This window comes from Macaca nemestrina, chromosome 1 (assembly GCF_043159975.1).
Source record: "Macaca nemestrina isolate mMacNem1 chromosome 1, mMacNem.hap1, whole genome shotgun sequence".
Classification (NCBI taxonomy): Eukaryota; Metazoa; Chordata; class Mammalia; order Primates; family Cercopithecidae; genus Macaca; species Macaca nemestrina.
In genome coordinates, this window is record NC_092125.1 from 10,386,863 (window position 1) to 10,410,029 (window position 23,167).

Below are 23,167 nucleotides of genomic sequence, written 5' to 3' on the forward strand. Positions count from 1 at the left end.
AGAAAAATACAACAGAGTTGAAAAACAAGGTTGTTTTTCTTGATTAGCCGAGTGGAACTTCATAGGTGACGTTGTCTTAGTAAGATCACCATGGACTAAAGTCTGATGCTTGACTTAGTGACAGAAACTCAATTTTATCCTAGTACATTAAGAGCATGGCATTTGATGAACAGTTTGCCATAACCAAAAATACACGGGACTAATACCTGAGCCACAGAGACAATTTAATCATTTTCAAAGGAGCCCATCTTTAATAGGACCACAATATTCATAATCAGAATGCAGGGATCACTTACCAGTTTTAGAGTGTTTGAGAGACTAACCAGTGATTAGATGCTTGGTTAAAAAATTGAATTTGAGTAAAAGTATACAGAATACAATATCCTTAACAAAAATTCCATCTAGATAATTCATGCATCAAATATGTGCTAAAGTCTTACTATGTACCAGTTGCTATTATAATTGGTGGTCATAGTGAAATTGTAGTCAAACATATCTGTCAGATCCATTTCCTTACAGTGGAATCCTGTATGGAGAAAGGCCACATGGCTGTATCCCTAAAAAGTGATAAGTAAGTAAACGAATTCTTACGGAGTTTCCATTTTTACATTTTAAGACACTTGGCCTAAATCTACTAGCGCAGTTTTCCTAAGGACAAAGCATGACATAGTTGATCAGGATCAGATATATTACTGTAGTTACACTGCAGTCTTACTGTCCTCAGATTTTACTGAAATCACCTCTATTAGAATTTAGTTGTTTAATAATAACTTACAGTATATCCCATTTTGTGATGTCATGCATGCAAATGTTCTATGTATACATTTGTTATATACATGAAATAAATTTTGGCATGTATATTATGCAAAATATATATTACTGATTGTAGATATAGACTATGTGTAAGTCTACACACATATATGTGTGCATATACACACAGCCTCAGAAGGTCGTTTTGGTATTTTTACTTTCATTTTTCTGTGGTATCAGAGTGAACAAGTAACACTATTATTTTTTCTTTAAGAAGATATTCTACTAATAAAATAATCAAGTGAATAAAGAAGAAATGAAAGATATTTAAAGAGATAAGTATCAAGAATGTATCAGGAAAATTATGGTGATGGTCACTTGTTTATCTGCACATACATTTTTGGTAATTGTATGTTAGGCATCAGGCATTGTGTCACTTGACAAATTCTCACGGAATTTTTCAAAACACCACATTACTTGATTTAGTAAAGAAAAGTTAAAAAAATTATAAGTCATAGTATTTTATTTTATTGATGTTGGTTTTTATATTTCAGTATTTACGGAAGGTGGAATTATTCTCCTGTGAAAATCTGAGCAATACAGAGCACCATGTCTGAACAATATGCATGAACTCTATATATAGTCAAATATTTTCTATTCTCTGTTCATAGTTAGACCTGGTGTCTAGAAAATATTTCAGCTCTACTACTACAGTGGTAGATATCAAGTATACAGGTTGTGAGCCTAGTATTCAAGAAAGAGTTTTAGCTAATGTAATAAAATTGGCGGTCCTTAGCTATTGACGATATTCAAAGCCAGAGGTCTAATAAAATGTACAAGGGAGTGAGTTAGACAAAGAAGAAATTACAACCAATGACTGGGGCTAGTGGCACTTCTACATTCAGTGTTTGGAAAAAAAAAGGAACTCAGAAGGAACCAAAGGAAAAAAAGAAACAAATTAAGTCAAGAAAATACATGAAAATGTGTTGATAGATCATAACAGGAAGATTATGTATAGATCGTTGCAATTTGAAACACAGATATAACTAGTGATCATAGCTGGTACTGTTTGGAAGAGTGATTAAGAGAAAGCCTGATTCAAATAGATTTAAGGGAAATTGGGAAGCGGAAAAGTAGCCCCAGTGAATATAGAAAGCTCTTCTGGTTTTGGTGCCAAGTGGAACAAAGATATAAGATGGTAGCTGTTAGAAAAGTGCAGTTAAACAAACCCTTTTTTGTTTGTTTCTTTCTCTGTGTATTTGTGTGTTTAAAGAAAATAGAAATAATGGCAAACTGATGGGAATGATCTAGTAGTAAGATAATAAATGTTAATACAAATAGACAAGGATGTATTTGTTAAAGGCCATCCTTGAGTAGGTGAGAGTGAATGGAATAGAGTGTTCAATTGGAAAGTGTGACATACGGTTTTATTTTTATTTTTTGATGTGCATAGATTCTGCCTTACTCATCATTTTTTTATAATGCAAGGCACAATAAGTTTTATTAAGCAGAATTTTCCAAACATATTTTGACCACAGAACAATTTTGAGATTATATTGATTTGATAGGCGCACATACAAATTAATGCATGCTTGAATTTTAGTAAGAGCCAAAATAGTTGCACCAATTTTCTAGTCCCACTGCAAAAAAATCACAATGTGATTTGTTTGTTTTTATAGGTTTACTTCACAACAAATAATATATTACAGAAATTTTAATTTTAAAATTTTGTTACTAGCAGTATATAAATTATCAAATGGATTGCATAACTCTGACCGGTAATTATCAAATAGAGTACATCTACAAAAGCCCTGGGTGATTGTGAGGTGTTGCCTGCATATGTCTACGATGCACAGACAGAACATCTGGTTTCACATGGCGAGGAATCATCCTAGAAACTTTCAGTAATTACTGAGTGTGGTATAACCAATTTTTTTTTATTTTTTTATTTTTTTTTTTATTTCCATGAGTTTTTGGAGAACAGGTGATGTTCGGTTACATGAATAAGTTCTTCAGTGGTGATTTCTGAGATTTTGGTGCACCTATCACCGAAGCGGTATACACTGTACCCAAATTTGTAGTCTGTTTTTTTTGTTTGTTTGTTTTTGTTTTTGTTTTTTTTAGATGGTATCTCACTCTGTCACTCAGGCTGGAGTGCAGTGGTGCAATCTCGGCTCACTGCAACCTCCACCTCCCAGGTTCAAGCAATTCTCCTGCCTCAGCCTCCCGAGTAGCTGGGACTACAGGTGCCAGACACCATGTCTGGCTACTTTTTTGTATCTTTAGTAGAGACGGGGTTTCACCGTGTTGGCCAGGATGGTCTCGAACTCTTGACCTTGTGATCTGCCCGCCTCAGCCTTCCAAAGGGCTGGGATTACAGGCGTGAGCCACCCCCTCACTCCTCTCTCATCCTTTCCCTGGAGTCCTGAAAGCTCTAAAGTCCATTGTATCATTCTTATGCCTTTGCATCCTCATAGCTTAGCTCCCACTTATGAGTGAGAACATATGATGCTTGGTTTTCCATTCCAGAGTTACTTCACTTAGAATAATGGCCTCCAATTCCATCCACATCACTTCGAATGCCCTTATTTTGTTGCTTTTTATGGCTGAGTACTATATGTATCACAATGTATTTATCCACTTGTTGAGTGACGGCATACAGTTTTAGATCAAGGGTTCTCATTCTGTGTTTGTATGTGTGTGCTCATGAGTATGTGTGTGCTCATGGGTGTGTGGGTGTGTGTTTACACTCCATAGACCCCACTGAAGCTCTGTAGATGCCTATGGGCTCCTTAGAATTAATCATTCTAAATGCATAAAATGAATTACAAAAGATTATAAAATATTAAACTCAAATACAGTCATCAAAATATTTTAAACAATTTACAATATGTTAATATATGCTCACTAGTAATTATTTAAATAAGGAAAACAACATAATGTTGACAAATTAAACTTTATTATTTTAGGGAATGTAAATTTGAAGGTTACTATTGCTTAGCTTAAATGTTAGCAATAATGACCTTGCATGACAGTGAAAAGAGTTGAAGACATTTCAAGATACCTGTACCATCTGTAGTATGATATAAAAATATTGGCAATAAAGCCACACTGGTCTGCTAAATGTAGGTACCGTTACCTACATTTATTACACAATTGAAAGAAATGATCATTTTTGTCAGTGATTAGTAACAAATAAAGATAAAAATAGACTTATTTTTTTCTCCCTCCTATCCAAGTTTATTGGCTGTGTGATTTCTATCCAGACACCATGATCCCAGGTTAAAATTACATTGGATCATAGCATGCATTCTTAGTTCAGCTATTGTAAGAGCAAGAGAGCCTGAATACGGTATGGGAATACTAATGTTGCAGGTATACAGCTGTGATTCAGGGAGTCTTCATATTATTATTTTAATTTTCTCAGTTAAAAAGAAAGCATTGTCCTCAAGATTGAAGATGGGGAGGAGGTGCTGGAAATAGGAAGATGGACAAAAAATGTGGAATAGACATTTGAGGTTTTCAAGACTGAAATTGACTAGTGAAGCCAGATTAAGTATCCAATTAGTTGTCAAGTGGTCTCAGTCAGCATGTTTATGTATTTATCTATAGTCATGTTTATCTTCATCATACATGCATAAGACACGTGGAAATTCATATTTAATATGGGTTATAATTTTGGTAAGGGAATATAATGAGGGTGCACGTGAGGAGTGATGAATGTCAGGTGTGATTATGATATAAATATAATAATGATTAGAAAGGCACATAACTATAAAATATACAATAATTATCAGATTATATAAATACATAATAGTAGTGATATACTTATATGCAATTTTATGGTATGTAATACATTACACAATGATATAATAATTCTCTGTTATCAAATAATGGTGTGATGATGATCGATGATGATGATGCTATAATGCTCTGGGCATGGTCAGTGTGATGTTGGCCAGCTCTGCTACTTTTCTACCCATTTACAGGGATGAAGATGTATGTTGGGCTGTGAGATAGCTTTGCTCTCCATTTGACTGAAACAGCCATGTCAATAACCTCCCATGCAACATTATTAACACATTACTAGGATGCTCTTTGTCATAATTTACAACTGTTTCTGTGAAATTTACTGATATAAGACATCATAGATACACTGTATTTTTATTTAAGAAAGCATACAGCTACAACATAGAAAAATATTTCTTACATTTCTAGCTTCCCTTTTCCCCATTGCAGTGGATCTCTGTCAAAAATACAAAATTTGTCCGGGCGCAGTGGTTCACGCCTGTAATCCCAGCACTTTGGGAGGCTAAGGCTGGCAGATCACTTGAGGCCAGGAGTTCAAGACCAGCCTGGCCAACATGGTGAAACTGTGTCTCTACTAATAATACAAAAAATTAGTCGAGCGTTGTGGCTCATGCCTGTAATCCCAGCTTCTTGGGAGGCTGAGGCAGGAGAATCACTTGAACCCAGGAGGAGAAGGTTGCAGTGAGCTGAGATTGTACCACTGCACTCCAGCCTGGGCAACAGAGCAAGACTTAGTCTCAAAAAAAAAAAAAAATTAGAAAAACTTTTTGTTGGTACCAAACACATTAAGACCTTCTAACTTCTGTTTCCTCTGGCTCACAAATTACCACCGTAAGCAAATACTCAAAATAGCTAGAGATGTTCTTGAAGACCTTATGGTTTCTGTTACTCTGTGTGTATTTTGCAAAGTTATGCTGTATTAAGCAAAATTATTATATTATTTTCAAGTTTTTTTAAGTCAATGTTTTAAAAATAAAATTTAGAATACTCAAGCTTAGTTATGCATATATTCAAATCAATTGTATACATCACAAATTATATGAATCTAGAAAGCAATCATACATTTTGTAATATATTGTAGATTCCTGATAAGCCCATGCCTATTTAATAAACATGTTGGAAACTGGTGGTGTTAGAAAAGAATTTTAAAATCACCCTTTCAGTATTATATGCTGCACTAATGTGATCATGACATTTTTGAGCACCATACATTTAGATTTTAATCTTATTTTGTCTCTAAGGTAAAAAGGCCTGTGGTATCAAGCTAAATGTTGGGGGATGACAGAAAAGAAAAAGAAAAGGAGTTTAAAAAATACCATAGTGGTTGAAACTCTTACCTTTTCGATTTTTTTCCTTCTAGTTTTTGCTTTCACAACCATAGGACTAGAAAGTCAAAAAATTGATTAGATATGTGGGACAAAATTTAAAATGACTCACATAAATCCCATTTGAATAAATTAATGGAATGCTTGTATTTACATATTGAGATTAAATATGGAATTTGTACCCAGACCCAGAGACCCATTAGCCATTATTTTAAAGCAGTTGTACTTTGCTAAATGGAACAGGCCACTTTATGGCAAAAATCTGTTTAATTCTAATGGTTTTAGCATATTTTAAGGAAAGTCACTGCATCAAATATAATCATATTTTCAAATAAAGAATCGCGATGTAAAATAACTTTTATAAGTCTGAAATTATTCAGTACTTTACACATGTTGGAGGTAATTCCATTATCCCAATTAACAGCTAGTCTTAATTTGATTGGTATGTTTTGTTCTTGTTACAGTTCTCATGTTAGTTTTTTAAAAATTACCAGGAACTCACAGTCTGTCAGACTGTGCTAAGAACTAATGTAAATTATAATTCAGTAAGGGAGGAAAATTATTAAAGTAAGCAAGAATTGAATACATAATTGCCAATTGTGAACAGTGCTAGAAAAGATAAGCAGATAATAGGTCAAAACATCAGAGAGCTTATTCTGATTACAAAAGGAAAGCGGGGAGGTTAAAAAGTTGAGAAAGGTTGAAGACAGAGATCTGAGACCTACAGGCTATGGCAGGTTTTTTAGTTTTATACTGTGTGATTGGGAGTCATCAAATGGTTAAAAGGTTGCAGCAATACCTTCTTGGTGAAATTTGAAGTCAAGGAAGGTGACTACCACCACGACTAAAATTAATCCCAGTTCAACTACTGATTAGACTGATTAAATTCACAGTACTATTTTGTTGGGAGAAGAGGAGGCATGGAAAATGATTTCTCTGTCTCTAGTGTCCTACACAGTATGTTCAGCAATCATTCAAAATTTATCACACACACACACACACACACACACACACACACACACACAGAGCAAAAACAGACTGATAAGAGAAGAAATAGTCATCTGAAGCTAGCCCAGATATGTATGACCCAGATAGAGTGGAACTATCCTCAAAGGACTACAGAATAACTGTGAGTAGTATCTCAAAGGATTTAGAGGAAAAGACTAACAATATGCAAAAATAAGTTAAGAGGTTTAACTGATAAGCAAGTAGTGGATGAAAATGGAGTAAAATTAATGTTCAAAATGATCCAAAGGAAGGAAAATAAAGAGGAAAAATCAAACAAAAAGTAGAGGGGAGAAATGAAAAACTTCACTAACTCTAGTTGTCTAAACATGCCAACTAAAAAGGAGAAATTGTTAGATTGAATTAAAAGTGAGACCAAATTACATACTATCTATAAGAAACTCACGTTAAATGCAGACACACAAAGAAGTTAAAGGTAAGGGGATAGTGAAAGATATGGCACAAAAGAAAGATGGAGTGGCAATATTAATTTTAGATGAAGGAGACGTTAGAACTAGGAGTCAAGGTAGCAGGAAGGCATGGCAATCCTTAACATGTATGCACCTACCAAAGAACTTTAAGATTCTTGATCCAACTGTGATTGAATTTAAAAAGAGATTTTTTAAAAATCCAAAACTGTAGTTAGAGACTTTAACACATCTGTGTTAGTAATTGGTAGAAGTAGAGAAAAAATTAGAACCCACATTTCAGAGGAAAAATTATAATAGAAACTTCCATACTGTTCTCCAGAGAAGTTCTGTGCAATACTGTCAGTTTAACCTTCTTTAAATACAGGATAATGTGTAGAAAAAGGCAGAACCTTTTGTTTTAGAGTATTCATTATTTTAATTTAGAGATTTTTTTCGTATTACAAAATCAGTCTACGTTCATGTTTAAAAAATATAAAAACATATAAAGAAAATAATTAAAAATCCACTAATTCATCTCCTAAAAATAACCAGGAGTTTCTGGTTCCAAAATGGTGGTGTGGGAGCAAGTTAACTTCACTGCCCTCCATAGAAGACCCAAACAACACATACAGCGCCAAGGTTAGCACCAGCAATGTCCCAGAATTCGAATATAAGGATAAGACAATTCTTGAGGTCACAGAGAAGTGAGGAAACTCTGAGCACACGGTAAGAGAATAAGACTTCCATATTTGAGAGGCCTTTCCTCCCATTTTCCAGACACCATGCACGTGGACAAGGGTCTCGTACTCATCTCACGGTTCTTACACCGGAAGAAGCGAGGTCAATGTGGACAGTTTCGCCACCATCTTGAGTTCCCCGGAAGAAGACCTGTGCCTGCCTTAACCCACAGGAAGCATTGTGATGGCCCAAAGCGGGAAAATCCCTAAGGAGAGCCAGAGACAAAGCGAGGAGGAGGAACTACCATTCCCAGCCCTGGAAACTGTGCTCTGTACCTCAGCCAAAGGAGATGCCAAATCAGAGTGTCTGTTCAGCGGCATCTTGCTGTAGGAGGCACATTCCACAGGGCTCCTGGAACAAAGCCCTAGCCAGCCTTCCCACACTGCCAGGAGATCCTCTTTGGGACGTCCTACATTTGGGATGGGCAGCACTCTGATGTTATTCTCTTGAAGCTATTTTGAAATATACAATAGATTATTGTTAGTTATAAACACCAAGCTCATTTATCAAATACCGGGTCTTGTTTATTCTACCTAATTGTATATTTTTATCCATTAATCAACCTCTCTTCATCCTTCCCTGCTACTCTTCTCAGCCTCTGATAACCACCAGTCTACTTTCTATCTTCATAAGATCCACTTTTCTTGCTCCCATATATGAATGAGAGCATGCGATATTTGTCTTTCTGTGCTTGGTTTATTTCACATAACATAATGACCGCCAGTTCCATCCATGTTGTTGCAAGTGACAAAATTTCTTTAATTTTTATGATGAACAATATTCTGCTGTGTATTTATACCACATATTCTTTATCCATTGATAAATAGGGTTCACATGACCCACTTCTTGCATTTGATTAATTTTCTAGGACAGCTCACAGAATTCAGGGAAATGCTTATTTACATTTACCAGTTTACTGTAAAAGATATTAACAGATAAATAGCCATATGAAAGAGATGCATAGGGTAAGATGTGTGAAATGGACATGGAGCTTCCATGCCCCTACAGGTACTTCCAATGTTCAGCTGTCTAGAAGATCACCTAACTCAGTCTTTTGGGGTTTTTATGGAGGCTGTATTATGCAGGCATGATTGATTAAATCAGTGGCCACTGGCGATAAACTTAACCTTCATCCTCTCTCTTCTTCCTGGAGCTTACTTGTTGTGGCTTAAAGTCTCAATTCTTTAGTCATGCCTTGGCATTTCTGGTGACCAGCCAATTCTGAAGCTATATAGGGGACGACAATCCCAGTCATCTCATTAGTGCACAAAGGACACTAATCACTATGGCAATTTCAATAATTTTAGGAGCTGTATGCCAGGAAATAGGGATACAGATCAAATAGATTTTTCACAGTATCACATGTATGTAATCCAATATTTACCCCAAATATTTGACTATAGGACTCACATTTTTTTCAAATACCTATTGATGAGATTTTTCAGACTATGGAAAAATCAATGCTAAAAACATTCAGACAGAAATAACAGGTTAACATCTAAGGAAACAAAACTGAAGGTGATTGCAAAATGCAATTGTACATCCCCATTAAAAGCCAAAGGATAATGAGCAAACTTTTGCAGTAAAAAACTGAGATGCAAAATGACATTCTTTGATACACTAAGGTTCAGAAAACATTTCAGTTTTGTACTCTTTTTAAAAAACAAAACAAAGCAGCTTAAAGAATAAGTCATTTTGACCAAGAGTCAAAGTACAGGAAATTTCTAAGGAACTGTTAAGAATGCGGGGAGTTCACTGCTGCTATTCATGATAGCACCTACATAAATCATAATAGTGAATTGTTTTATTATGAATGTTTTTCCTTATGATGTGAATTAACCCATAAGAACACAAGCAGTTCCTGTGAGAAAAATTCTCTCCTGAGGTTGTAGGTTTATTCCCAGCTTCCAAACATCCAACTTAAAGTCCTTATGAGAATGTAAACACTAAAGTTAATCTAGAAAAAGAACTTGGAGATAATGAATAAAATGTTGAATTGTTACAAAAGAAAAAAAAAAAAAACAGGGAAATCAAGAATAGCTAAATCAATTAATCCAAATACTGGTTCTTTAAAAATATCAATGGAATAGATAAAGCTTTAGCCAGAATGATTAAGAAAAAGATAATAAAGGCAAAAATTACAATATCAAGAACAAAGAAGGGAGCAGGAAATCTCACTGCACATATCATACATATTACAAACATAATAAAACAAACTTATGCAAAACACTGTCAAAAAATTCGACAACATGAATGAAATAGTCAATTTTTTTCCCAAAACTAACAATGATCATAAATTGCAGTCTTGAATAAATAAATTACCTGAAGCAGTGACTACATCTATTTATACAGATTAATGCTTAAATATTCATTATATATATATTTTATATATATATAAAATCTCCACAATGAAAATTCAAGTCAGACAGCTTCGCTGGCAAAGTTTTGACCAATAGTTAAGGAAGAAATAATGCCAGTTATGCACAATCTAAACAGAGACTTGAGGAAGAGAGACCTCTCCTCATTTCATTTTATGAGGCCAGCATTACTCTGTTACCCAATCCAGACAAAAATTTGAGAAAAGGAAACTTCAATATACCCCATGAATAGACACAAATATTTTTTAGAAATTATTAGCAAATCAAATCTAGCAGTATTCTCAAAGGATGCTAAATTGTCACCAGGTAAAATTTTTCCTAGAAATAAATGTTTTAATATTTGAAAATCAATGAATGCAATTCACTATATCTACACACAAGGTGATTCCAAAACTTATATGCAAATGCAATGGACATAGAATAGCAAAAATAATTTTGAAATAAAACTAAATATACAATGAATAGATAACATACTTAATTGTATACTTACTACAAAGGTACAGTAATCAAAATAATGTGTTTTGGGGAAAGGGTAGGTATTAATATGTAGATCAGTGGAAAAGAATAGAGTCCAGATGTAAACCTCACATATACATGGTTTGGTCCATTCATTGTTACAAAGTGACAAAGTGAATAAATTGGGTAAAGAGAGTCTTTTTAACCATTGGTGCCAGACTACTCGGAAGTTCAAATGCAAAATAAATAATAATGATAATAATTTTGACTATTACTACACATATCATACAAAAAAATTTGAAATGAATTAAAATCTAAATGTAAGAGCTAAAACTGTAATTCCTACAGAAGGAAATGTAGAAGAGTATCTCTGTGATGCTGGCATTAGCAAATCTATCCTCTTAATATATAAAAATTCCAAATAATAAAAGAAAAAATGATAAATTTGACTTTATCAAAATCAAAATCTTCTGTTCTTACAAAATGTTGTTAAGAAAATGAATAGCTAAGCCCCATAGTTGAAGCCAATATTTGTGAAATATATATTGTATAACATATTTGTATCTGAAATATGTAAAGAACCCTTACTACTCAATAATAAAAGACAAACTAATTTTTATGAGATATTCGGATGGAAATCAGAAATGTAAATTAGCAATAGCATAGGAAAATATTCTTAACCTTATTAGCCATCAGAGAAATGCAAATTAAAAACACAGAATTATGCCAATGTACACTCAATAAAATGCTAAAAATGTACAACACCAAGTCCTGGCAATAATGTGAAACTACAAAGTATTTCATATATTGCTAGTGGGGATGCAACATATAATAGCCACTTTGGAAAATTCTTTAGCATGTCACATAGACATGAACTTACTGTCTCATCTAACAATCCTGTTTCTAGGAAATTAATGGAAAAACACTCAAAATGAAAAGTGACTAGAACTACTGATAAATACATTGATATGAAGGAAGCTTAAATACCTAATGGCTAAATGAAAAACCAGAAGCAAAATGCTACATTAGGTATGATTCCATTTATATAGCTTTCTAGAATAGGAATATTTTTACAATAGAAAAGAGATCAGTGGTTGTCAGAAGCTGGGTTTTGAAAGAGGAGATTGATTACCGAGCGTCATGAAAAAGCTTCAGGGGCTTATGGAAATATTCCTTATCTTGATTATTTTGGCAGTTTCATGACTGTACGTGTTTATTCAAATTCATGAACTATATACTTCACTATACCTCTCTTAAAAATTTAACTCCACTGGTCTACTTTACAAAAGCAGCCACCAAAGCTAGAAATTATTGTAGTTACTGCTTTCTTGAGCATATTTGGTGATAATTTTGGAGGTTTAAGGGTGGGTGCAAAGGATCACTAGAATGAATAAAAGCTGTGAAATATAAGCAGAAGCTTTGGAAACTTTTAATTAAAGTTACAGGGCAAAACTTCTGTATTTCACTAGGTTGTAATGCTCATTAAGAAAAGAACTGTCTCTTTTTGTTATTCTCTTTGGATTTTTTGCTGGGGAGGTCCTTTTTTGTATTGCTATGGACAAGAAGAGCAGCAGGTGCTTAATAAATGTTTATTCAATGAATGGAAAATGCAAATGAATGCATTTAAGAGTTATAATTGTGAAATTAATCAAGATTGCTAGAAATGAATATTTCAAGGGGCTGATGTGGCCTACTAGAAAAAGTTCTTTAGGGTACTTTAGTGACTGTATTTCAGTATTGTAGTTTTCGGTTGCTGGAATAAAGGACGGCAGCAGTTGCATACTCCACAGAAGAGATTTTTCCAACATCTGAAGGTATTTTGGGTTGTAACAACAATTAAGGAGTGCTATCGACATTCGGTGGATGTGGGCCAGGGATGATGTTTTCCTGCAGTGCCTGTATAATTCTGAACAATTAAATATCACAGTGTGTCTTACTTGATTTTAGAATATCATGCAGGTGAAACGCCTCTTTATAATTATGTGAACTTAGAAATACTTCATTTTAGATATGTAAAGAACCTTTGTGCACGGTCTAATACACTCTGAACTTTCCATGAATGCAAACACCATGCAAATTGAGACAAAAGTGCCATTGTTTTTATTCATAATTTTATTGAGGAGTATTCACTATTTAGAAACATCTTTTAACACTTGTCAATGCCGTGCATATTATTTGAGTCACTGACAAGCTATAACTCCATAATAATGCATTTGTAGTTATGGCATTTACAGTGATACATAAGTGCAAGTATATGATTTTCATTAGAATTTTTTGTATGGCCTTATCCAGCATTTACATATAGAAAACAAGTCTATTTTATAAATTGCTTTTTTCCTTTTATCTTTTATACTACAGTTTATATCTTACATTGATTTTCCTAAAATTACATATTTAGATAGGTATATGTATATTTTACATACATTTCATACTGGCCTAAGAAAGCATTAAATCTGATAATGCTGAGAACAACTTATATGTGATCACTGAGTTTCTTAATATTTCTCTAGAGTGACTGTGTATGGCACAAACCCTATCATCCTATGTTTTGCTTCCCTATTTTAGTTTTTAATTTGAAATAGTCTCAATCCGGATCAAACATTTTATTTGTCATATTTAACTATATGAAAATGGTAAAGGAAGGACTAGCACAACCTTTCCAAAGGAATTAAACCACAAGCTGCAAATAATTATGATTTACAATTCACATGATCTTAAATATATCAAAATATTTAATGCCTTAAAGCCAGCATTAGAAAAAGTCGTTTGAGCCATGGAATAAAAGAAAGAAGATAATAGCAAAGGAAAATGGAAAATCATGGAAAAAGGATTTGGTATAGAGGATATCAATGATATTAGTAATTGATCTTGTGGCGAGAGTGATGCTGAATAACAGAGGAATACCTAAGGTAAAATTCAAACTTCCTATTATTAAATAAGAGTCTTTCTGTATTTGCCTTTTCTTTACCTTTCTAATATCTTTTGCTACTAGTTTACTTCATTAACCATTTTTAACATTCAGAACAGAACATATTGCCCCTTTTACTTAGTCATTTACAGATACTCCTTGATTTATGGTGGTGTGATGATCTGATAATCCTATGGTAAATTGAAAATATGGTAAATCGAAAGCTCATTATCAACTTGTGATACTTCCAATTTATGATGGGTTTATCTGGATATAATCTCATATTAAGTTGAGGAGCATACTGAATGCATATTGCTATTGCAACATCATAAATTGAAAAATTATGAGTTGAACCATCATTAAATGAGGGACTATTTGTATTTCCAAATATGTTCTATAGTTAAGTATTGGTCTAATTGCTAGGAATATAGCAATGTACTAAACACGAAAAAAACACTGACTTTATAGACCATATATTCTAGTAAGAAAGAGAAAAGTAAATACTTTGACAATATAGTATAAGTTCAGTGCTAGGATAACTGTTAAAAGAATGAGGAAGCCGGATGCGGTGGACTCTACCTGTAATCCCAGCACTTTGGGAGGCCATCGTGGGAGGATTGCTTGAGGTCAAAAGTTGGAGATCAGCCTGGGCAACATAGTAAGATCCTGTCTCTACAAAAAATTTTCAAAGTAACCCACCATGGTGGTATGCACCTATATTTCTAGCTACCTAAGAGACTGAGATGGGAGGATAGCTGGAGCCCTGTAGTTCAAGGCTGGAGCTGTAATTGTGTGACTGCATGCCAGCCTGGGCATCAGAATGAGACCCTGTCTCAAGAAAAATGAAAGGAGAAAATTAATGGAAGGGGTTACTGTTATAGATAGAGGATCAAGAAGCCCTTTCTGAAACGGCGGCTGCTGGACAGGTACCTGAATGAAAGGAATTGGGGTCACATGGATCTCAGGTGACAGAGAGATAATAAACTCAAAAGCTTTGAGACAGCATTGTTCTGGGCACATTTAGAGAACGACCCAGAGGCAGGTGCCTTGAGCTCACGTGAGAGATAATAAATGCAGTTGGGAGGGTAGAAGCTTTGGAGAGCTTGGGGATGTAGCCCATTAAGGATAAAAATTAAGGAATAAAAAGAAATAAGAAGAAAATGAGGCAGCAAGAAATAATTTGCAAGTTAATATAAACTCTTTTCAGGAAGCCAGAGGAAGTGAACTGTCCCATAAACAAACTTACTCCAATTTTCCAATCCAGTTACTTTCAACTTAAACATTCAGTGAGGCTAGCATTAATGTTTTGAAGAAATTAAATCCTTATTCTATTAAGAAATCGTCAGTTTGAAATCAGTGGTTGCACATGTACACTTTAAAAATACAGATGAATGTTTTATTAGGCTTCGACTGTTCATTAAGAAAGTTAATTACATAAGGCTGATAGCAAATTTTATAGTCATATGAAGTTCAATCAGCTAAGTTATATATAGTATCAAATTAGAAATTTTGCTTTGAAAAGGAAATAGCATTCTATTTTTCAAACAATTAGGAAGACATATATTTGGTACATCGGATGGTAAACATTAATTATCTTTTATGTATATATGTGTTTTACATGTGTGTCTGTCTGTGTGTAGGGAAATTTCTTTCATATATTGAAAGCAAATGTTTGTGTCCATGTTACCTAGAGTATACATTTCTAACACTACTATTAGGTAATGAAATGTCACGAATTTCAAATAATTTTATGGCTACGTTGTAAAAAATGATTAAACAATTAAATGCCTAAATGAAACAATAACATCAATATTTCCAAAACCAAGCTAATTGTCATTCCTTAAAAAAAAACTGCTTTACTATTTACTCTATGTAATTCATATTTTGCCAGACAAAAAATCATGAGAAGATACATTATTTTAATAATGATAATAGAGTCAATGTTTTTTCTGACCTTGTCCAAATCTAAAAAACTTTCTAAATTATGTTCAGATAATCTTCTAAGTTTTCCACACAAACTGTCAAACATGTTTTTTGTTGTTGTGTTTTTGTTTTTTTAATCAGTAATGTTCACATGTGTCTCTGTTTCTTCTGATGCAAACTCCTCCTTCATTACCCGATAGGCTTCAACTATCTGCATTAGAAAATACCTCCTATTCAAACCATGTGAGTCTTTGTTCTAATCCAGTCTTCCTGTGTTTGTCAGGGCTCAGACAGGACCTTAAACACATCCGCAGTAAGATTCTTTTCTTCCTGAAGCTTCCCCTGGTGTGTGGAACCTGGACTAAGAGATTTTCCAAGTAATATGTACTGTGTTACATACAGATTTAAACCATTCCCTCTGAGTTTAAACGTCGTCATTCCACCAAACTTGTGCACATCAATTCTCCATTAGACTGAGTTTCTTACTATGAAAATCCCTAGTCTATGATTATATCTCTGAATGAATCAAAATGATTGAAATATAGCCCCGAGTTAGTCAAAATGATTAAACCTCAAGCATCCATATCACCCTAGCTTATAAATCTAGGAATCTAGGTCACTGAGACAAATGCAGTGATTGGTTTAGGGAGTTGGATGTGATGAAATCCTGACCAATGAGACAGAAAGACATGTCCAATGATGAGTCTAGAGGAAGTTTACTCATTCCTAAACTAATGCAATGTAAAAAATGGTCCCTTTATTCAGAATGTGTCATAGGTTAATATAATTCCCACAGCTGCTACAGCCTTGTTGTAATCACGAGAGGACACCTTTCTCCAAACCTCTTACCCCTGCTGATGGGTGAGAGGAAAATCATGGATATCTATAACAGTATTATGCAAGCTAGATATTGAATTTCAGATCTATTACTCTTAGCTCTCCCAAAGCTATCATAAAATGAGAATATATAATTCTACAAAAATTAGTAAGAGCCAATAATTTGTCCTCCAAAGTTATTTTTATTCATTAATATTTAGTAAAAAATTAATTGAGCATAAACCTAAAATATAATAGCTAGTCTCAAAGACCCTCAGGTCTAGTAGAATGTGCATCTTCAAGAAATTCAACAGCTAAGAAACCAAGGGTATTGACAATCAAATGAAGATTGCATGTTTAAACATATTTTTCTCTAAAGATAGTAAAGATCTACTATTTACATTCAGTTTATTCATTTCTCTATCTTCCATGCTGGTTTCTGAAATTTTGCAGTCAGAATTCTGTTTTATTACTCTTTGCACTCATAGAAACTCCCAATACCTGGCACACAGTAGACATCCATAAATGTATGCTGAATGAGGAGTAAATACAATTCTTAGACATGAATTAGAAAAAAAAAGCAAAATATAGCTACTATACTTATTTCAACATTTTAATTGGAGACAAAAATGGATTATTTCTCTTTATTATCAAGAGCTTATGGAATCTGGATAAAGTATAAACTATATTACTGCTGAATGTTTGAAAAAGCCATGTTAGGCCGGGCATGGTGGCTCATACCTGTAATCCCAGCACTTTGGGAGGCCGAGGTGGGCAAATCACGAGGTCAGGAGATTGAGACCATTCTGGCCAACATGGTGAAACTCTGTCTCTACTAAAATTATAAGAATTAGCCGGGCATGGTGGTGCCTGCCTATGATCCCAGCTACTCGGGAGGCTGAGGCAGGAGAATCACCTAAGCCTGGGAGGTAGAGGTTGCAGTGAGCTGAGATCACACCACTGCACTACAGCCTGGTGACAGAGCAAGACTCTGTCTCAAAAAAAAAAAAAAAAAAAGGAAAAGCCATGTTAACTTTATTATGTATTTTCTTCGTAGAAATCCATCTAAAAATGAAGTACTAGCCTTGGTCTTTGCAACAGGTTATCATATTGTATCTATTCATTATATTGCCCTGGTGTTATACTTATTTAAACCCATGTTATATTGATAAAATTAGTCATCCTAGATTTTGAGTTCCATACAAGAGCTTGGTGTCAGCTTAAATGTAAATGTGTTAATATCAATATTTTGGTTTTGTAAATCTATATGGTGAGGTTGTAGTTTTTTAAAAATTTTGCAGAGGAGGGTGATTTGCAAATTTCAATTAGCAAAAGCATAATTAGTAAATGCAGAGTCAGATGTCCCTGGACAGTTCAGTCAGATTTCAGTGGTAATATCCTACCTGGCATTTGTGCAGAGACTCTTGGCATTGATGTAAAAATCTGCCATGGCAATCTAGACATTCTTCCTATGTGTTCTCTGAGAATTGGCCCTGCTCTCAATTTCTGCCATCATCCCAGTGAGAAATTCAGAAAAATTGCCAGATGGCTCATCCTGTGAAGAACTTGGTGTAATCAGGAAGAATTTTGAAATTAAGCAAGCCTTGGCAGAAACCCGTTAGCAGAACTCCTCATTATTGTGGTTGTTTGAAGATCCATTATTCTGTTCTCAAGGAGAAAATGAAATTGTTGGAAGCCAATATTTCCACAGCATGACGTGCCATTTCCTAGGAAACTTTACTAATTTTCATATATAAAGCAAGATAGGCCTTAGCATGGCAGAAATGTCCTATTCAAACTAAAAGAAGAAAAGTTTTCAAATTATCTTTATGCTCAATACTTGATTTACTGGATTAGTGAAGAAAAATAATGATAAAATAATCTGACAATTGAATATTCATTGCGATTTTGGACTTAAGGCCTTTAAGATAGGAACTAAATCTTTTATAGATAATGATGTATAATGATGTGACTAGTTAACAGTATCATTTTGTTGAAAACTATAAAAGGAAAAGCTTGCTCTAAATAATCACCCTACTCTACAATGCTTGCAGGAAAAATTCCTAGTTTAGAATTTCTAGTTTCAATACTAAAAAAATTACTAATTTTTAAATATAATACATATGTAAATAAAATGAAGGATAAATAAGGCGAAATGAATCAATAAATAAACAGGGTTCTTGGAAAGAGAGAGAATGGTAACTAAAGAGAATGCAGTTGAGGAGAGATTATTTTGACATTCGAGTTTGTTTGTTCAACCCTTTTATGATTGTAAAGTACTTTATTGTCTTTGGGTAGGTAAGAGAAGAATGTGGTTGCATTGCAAAGCCATCCCATATGAGCTAGGTGTAATGCCAGGAAAAGAGAATAATGCATAGAGGCTGAGAATTTGGAACCACATCTTGTAGAAATGGAGCATAAACAATTTCAAGTAAAGAAGGAAATCTGAGAGGGAATCTTAATATCCTAGAAATCACCCCAGCCTTTGGCCTGTGGCACTGTGCACATCTCATCCTTTCTTTATCAAATTCTACATGCTGTTCCTCCACCTAGAGTGTACTTTTATGTCAACTCAATGCTATGTTAACTTCAGATCTTGGTTTTCATCCTACCACTCTTTCCTAGTCATTTAGTATAACTTTTTCTGTCTTTTCTTTTAGTGCCCCTAAATATTGATCTTCCTTGAGGGAATGTCTTCAGCTTTCCTCTTTATTTCATGCTAAAGACTCTTTCAGGGTGTACCATGCTAATTTTTGATTTATTTTTAATGACGGATGGATTGCCCAAGCTGATCTTGAACTTTTAGTCTCCAGTGATCCTCCCACCTCAGCCTCCAAAAGCACTAGAATTAGAGGCATGAGCTAACACACATGGCCTCAACCTGTAAATCATTATGGTGACAATAGAAAATTGATATTTTTTGTTGTTATTTCATTTCATTGTGCTTCACTGTATTGTGCATCACGAATATTGTATATTTTGCAAATTGGAGGTTTGTGGCACCCCTGCAACCAGCAAGTCCATCGGTGCTATTTTTCTAGTAGCATGTGCTTACTTCATGTCTCTATGTCAGATTTTGGTAATTCTCACAATATTTCAAACTTTTAAATTATTGTTATATCTGTTATCGTGATCCATGATTTGTGATTTCTGATGTTACTCTTGTAATTGTTTTTGGGATGCCACAAACCACACCCATATAAAACAGGGAACGTACTCCGTAAATGTTATGTATATTCTAACTGCTCCACCAACCAACCATTATCCTGTCTCTTCCCTCTCTGCAGGACTCCCTATTCCCTGAGACGCAACAATATTGAAATTAGGTTAACTAATAACCCTTAAATGACCTCTTAGTATCCAAGTGAAAGGATGTGTCACACATCTCTCACTTGAAGTCAAAAGCTGCAAATGATGAAGCTTAGTGAAGAAGGTGTGTTGAAAGCCAACACAGGCCAATAGCTAGGCCTCTCTTGCCAAGCAATTAGCCAGGTTGTAAGTGTAAAGGAAAAGTTCTTGAAAGAAATTAAAATTGCTATTACAGTTAACACATGAATGATAAGAAATCAAAACAGAATTATTAATTGTTAGACACAGTTAGGTTCCCCTTCAGTTTGTTCAGTTCCCCCGTTCTTTATTCTCTAAATTCCAAGTATCCCCCACCCCCAGCTTTTGCTGCACCGTAACCTGTCCAAACATATTAGACATGATAAGCCCTGTCTACATTTCTTTCCTTATGTGAGAATAGTTTAGCTTTCTAGTCCCCCACAGGTGACCCTTCCTCCTCTCCCTCTCTCCTCTATCACACACATACCTTATCCAAAAAAGTTTAAATGGTTAGCCAATCGGAGGCCAGGTGCGGTGGCAGAAGCTTGTAAACCCAGCACTTTGGGAGGCTGAGATGGGCGGATCATGAGGTCAGGAGATCGAGACCATCCTGGTGAACACGGTGAAACCCTGTCTCTACTAAAAAACTACAAAAAAGAAAAAAAAAAAAACTAGCCAGGCGAGGTGGCAGGTGCCTGTAGTTTCAGCTACTCGGGAGGCTGACGCAGGAGAATGGAGTAAACCTGGGAGGCAGAGCTTGCAGTGAGCCGAGATCGTGCCACTGCACTCCAGCCCGGGTGATAGAGTGAGACTCCATCTCAAATAAAATAAAATAAAATAAAATGGTTAGCCAATCAGGACTAGTTTAGATACTGTGGTCCAACCCCAGCCAATGGAGGAAAGACATAGAGGTGGAATCTGCATTTGGAATAAAAACTCCTACTCTCCTTTGTTCTGTGTGCTCTTGTGATCATGACTGATGCAGGCAGTACCCTTCTACAGAAGTAAATTTGCCTTGCTGAGAAATCCTTTGTCACAGTTCTGGTTCTTCTTTGCAGCACCAAGCATTTGTTTCCAACATTACTGATGTGGAGAAAGTTTGAGTGGTCTGGAGAGTAGATAAAAGCAGCCACGACATTCCCTTAAGCCAAAGCCTAGTCCAGAGCAAGGTTCTAACTCTTTTCAATTCTATGAAGGCTGAGAGAGGTAAGAAAGCTGCAGGAGAAGAGTTTGAAGCTAGCAGAGGTTGGTTCATGAGCTTTAAGGAAAAAATTCCATCTCCATAACATAGAAATGCAAGGTGAAGCAGCAAGGGAGAAGCTGCAGCAAATTATCCAGAAGATCTGGCTTAGAGAATTGATGAAAGTGGCTAACTAAACAACAGATTTTCAGTGTAGAAAGTTCATATTTTCTAAACGTAGAAGGTACCATCTAGAACTTTCACAGCTAGGTAGAAATCAAGGTCTGTCTTCAAAGCTTCGAAGGACAGCCTGATCCTATTGGTAGAGACTCACTCATGTTCACAGGCCCCATCCTTCTGGCCCACTAATCTGGCCTATGATAGTGATTTAGCTGAAAGACTGGGTCAGATTTATAGAAGGTTAGAATCACCCTATCCATGGAAATGGGGTGAAAAGGGAATTTCATCACCTTGACCAAAGTTAGTTAGTCCTGTTACTGGTTCTGAACATCCAGAATTATGGGAGCTTACTGTGGCTTCACATCGCATTAGAATTTGGTCTGGAAATCAAGCTATAGGAACAAGAGATCACAAGGCACATTATACTATCCACCTAAATTCCAATCTGAAAATTCCTTTGCAAAGTTGTGTAAAACGCCCTTATATGCTAGTTTTAGGAAACATAGTTATTAAACCAGATTCCCAAACTATAACCTGTGAAAAGTGTAGATTGTTTGCTTGCACTGATTCAACTTTTAATTAGCAGCACCATATTCTACTAGTGACAGCAAGAGACGATGTGTGGATCCCTGTGTCCATGGACCAACCGTGGGAGGCTGCACCATCCATCCATATTTTAACAGAAGTATTAAAGGAATTCTTAACTAGATCCAAAAGATTCATTTTTACTTTGATTGCAGTAATTATGGGCCTTATTGCAGTCGCAGCTACTGCTGCGGCTGCTGGAATTGCTTTATACTCCTCTGTTCAAACTGCAGAATATGTAAATAATTGGCAAAAGAATTCCTCAAAATTGTGAAATTCTCAGACCCAAATAGATCAAAAATTGGCAAACCAAATTAATGATCTTAGACAAACTGTCATTTGGTTGGGTGATAGGCTCATGACCTTGGAATACCTTTTTCAGTTACAGTGTGACTGGAATACGTCAGATTTTTGTGTTACACCCCAAGTCTATAATGAGTCTGAGCATCTCTGGGACATGGTTAGATGCCTTCTACAAGGAAGAGAAGATAATCTTACTTTAGACATTTCAAAATGAAAAGAACAAATTTTTGAGGCATCAAAAGCCCATTTAAATTTGGTGCCAGGAACTGAGACAATCGTGAAAGCTGCTGATGGCCTCGCAAATCTAAACCCGGTCACTTGGGTTAAAACCATCAGAAGTTCCTCTATTGTAAATTTCATATTAATCCTTGTATGCCTGTTCTGTCTGCTGTTAGTCTACAGGTGTATCCAGCAGCTCCGAAGAGACAGCAACCAACGAGAATGGGCCATAATGACGATGGCAGTTTTGTCAAAAAGAAAAGGGGGATATGTAGGGAAAAGAAACAGAGATCAGACTGTTACTGTGTCTATGTAGAAAAGGAAGACATAAGAAACTCCATTTTGATCTGTACTAACAAAATCGTTTTGCCTTGAGATGCTGTTAATCCGTAACTTTAGCCCCAACCCTGTGCTCACAGAAACATGTGCTGTGTGGAATCAAGGTTTAAGGGATCTAGGACTGTGCAGGATGTGTCTTGTTAACAATATATTTGTAGGTAGTATGCTTGGTAAAAGTCATCACCATTCTCCATTCTCAATTAACCAGGGGCACAATGCACTGAGGAAAGCTGCAGGGACCTCTGCCCAAGAAAGCCTGGGTATTGTCCAAGGTTTCCCCCCACTGAGACAGCCTGATATATGGCCTTGTGGGAAGGGAAAGACCTGACTGACCCCCAGCCCAACACCCGTAAAGGGTCGGTGCTGAGGAGGATTAGTAAAAGAGGAAGGCCTCTTGCGGTTGAGATAAGAGGAAGGCCTCCATCTCCTGCATGTCCCTGGGAACAGAATGTCTCAGTGTAAAATGCGATCATATATTCATTATATTCTGAGATAGGAGAAAGCCGCCCTGTGGC

At 35.4% G+C, this 23,167-nt stretch overlaps 1 pseudogene; it reads left to right on the top strand.

Moving 5' to 3' along the window:
* Positions 1-7,869: 7,869 nt before the first annotated feature.
* LOC139355883 (endogenous retrovirus group K member 7 Env polyprotein-like) lies at positions 7,870-22,658 on the top strand (annotated as a pseudogene).
* The last annotated feature ends 509 nt before the right edge of the window (positions 22,659-23,167 follow it).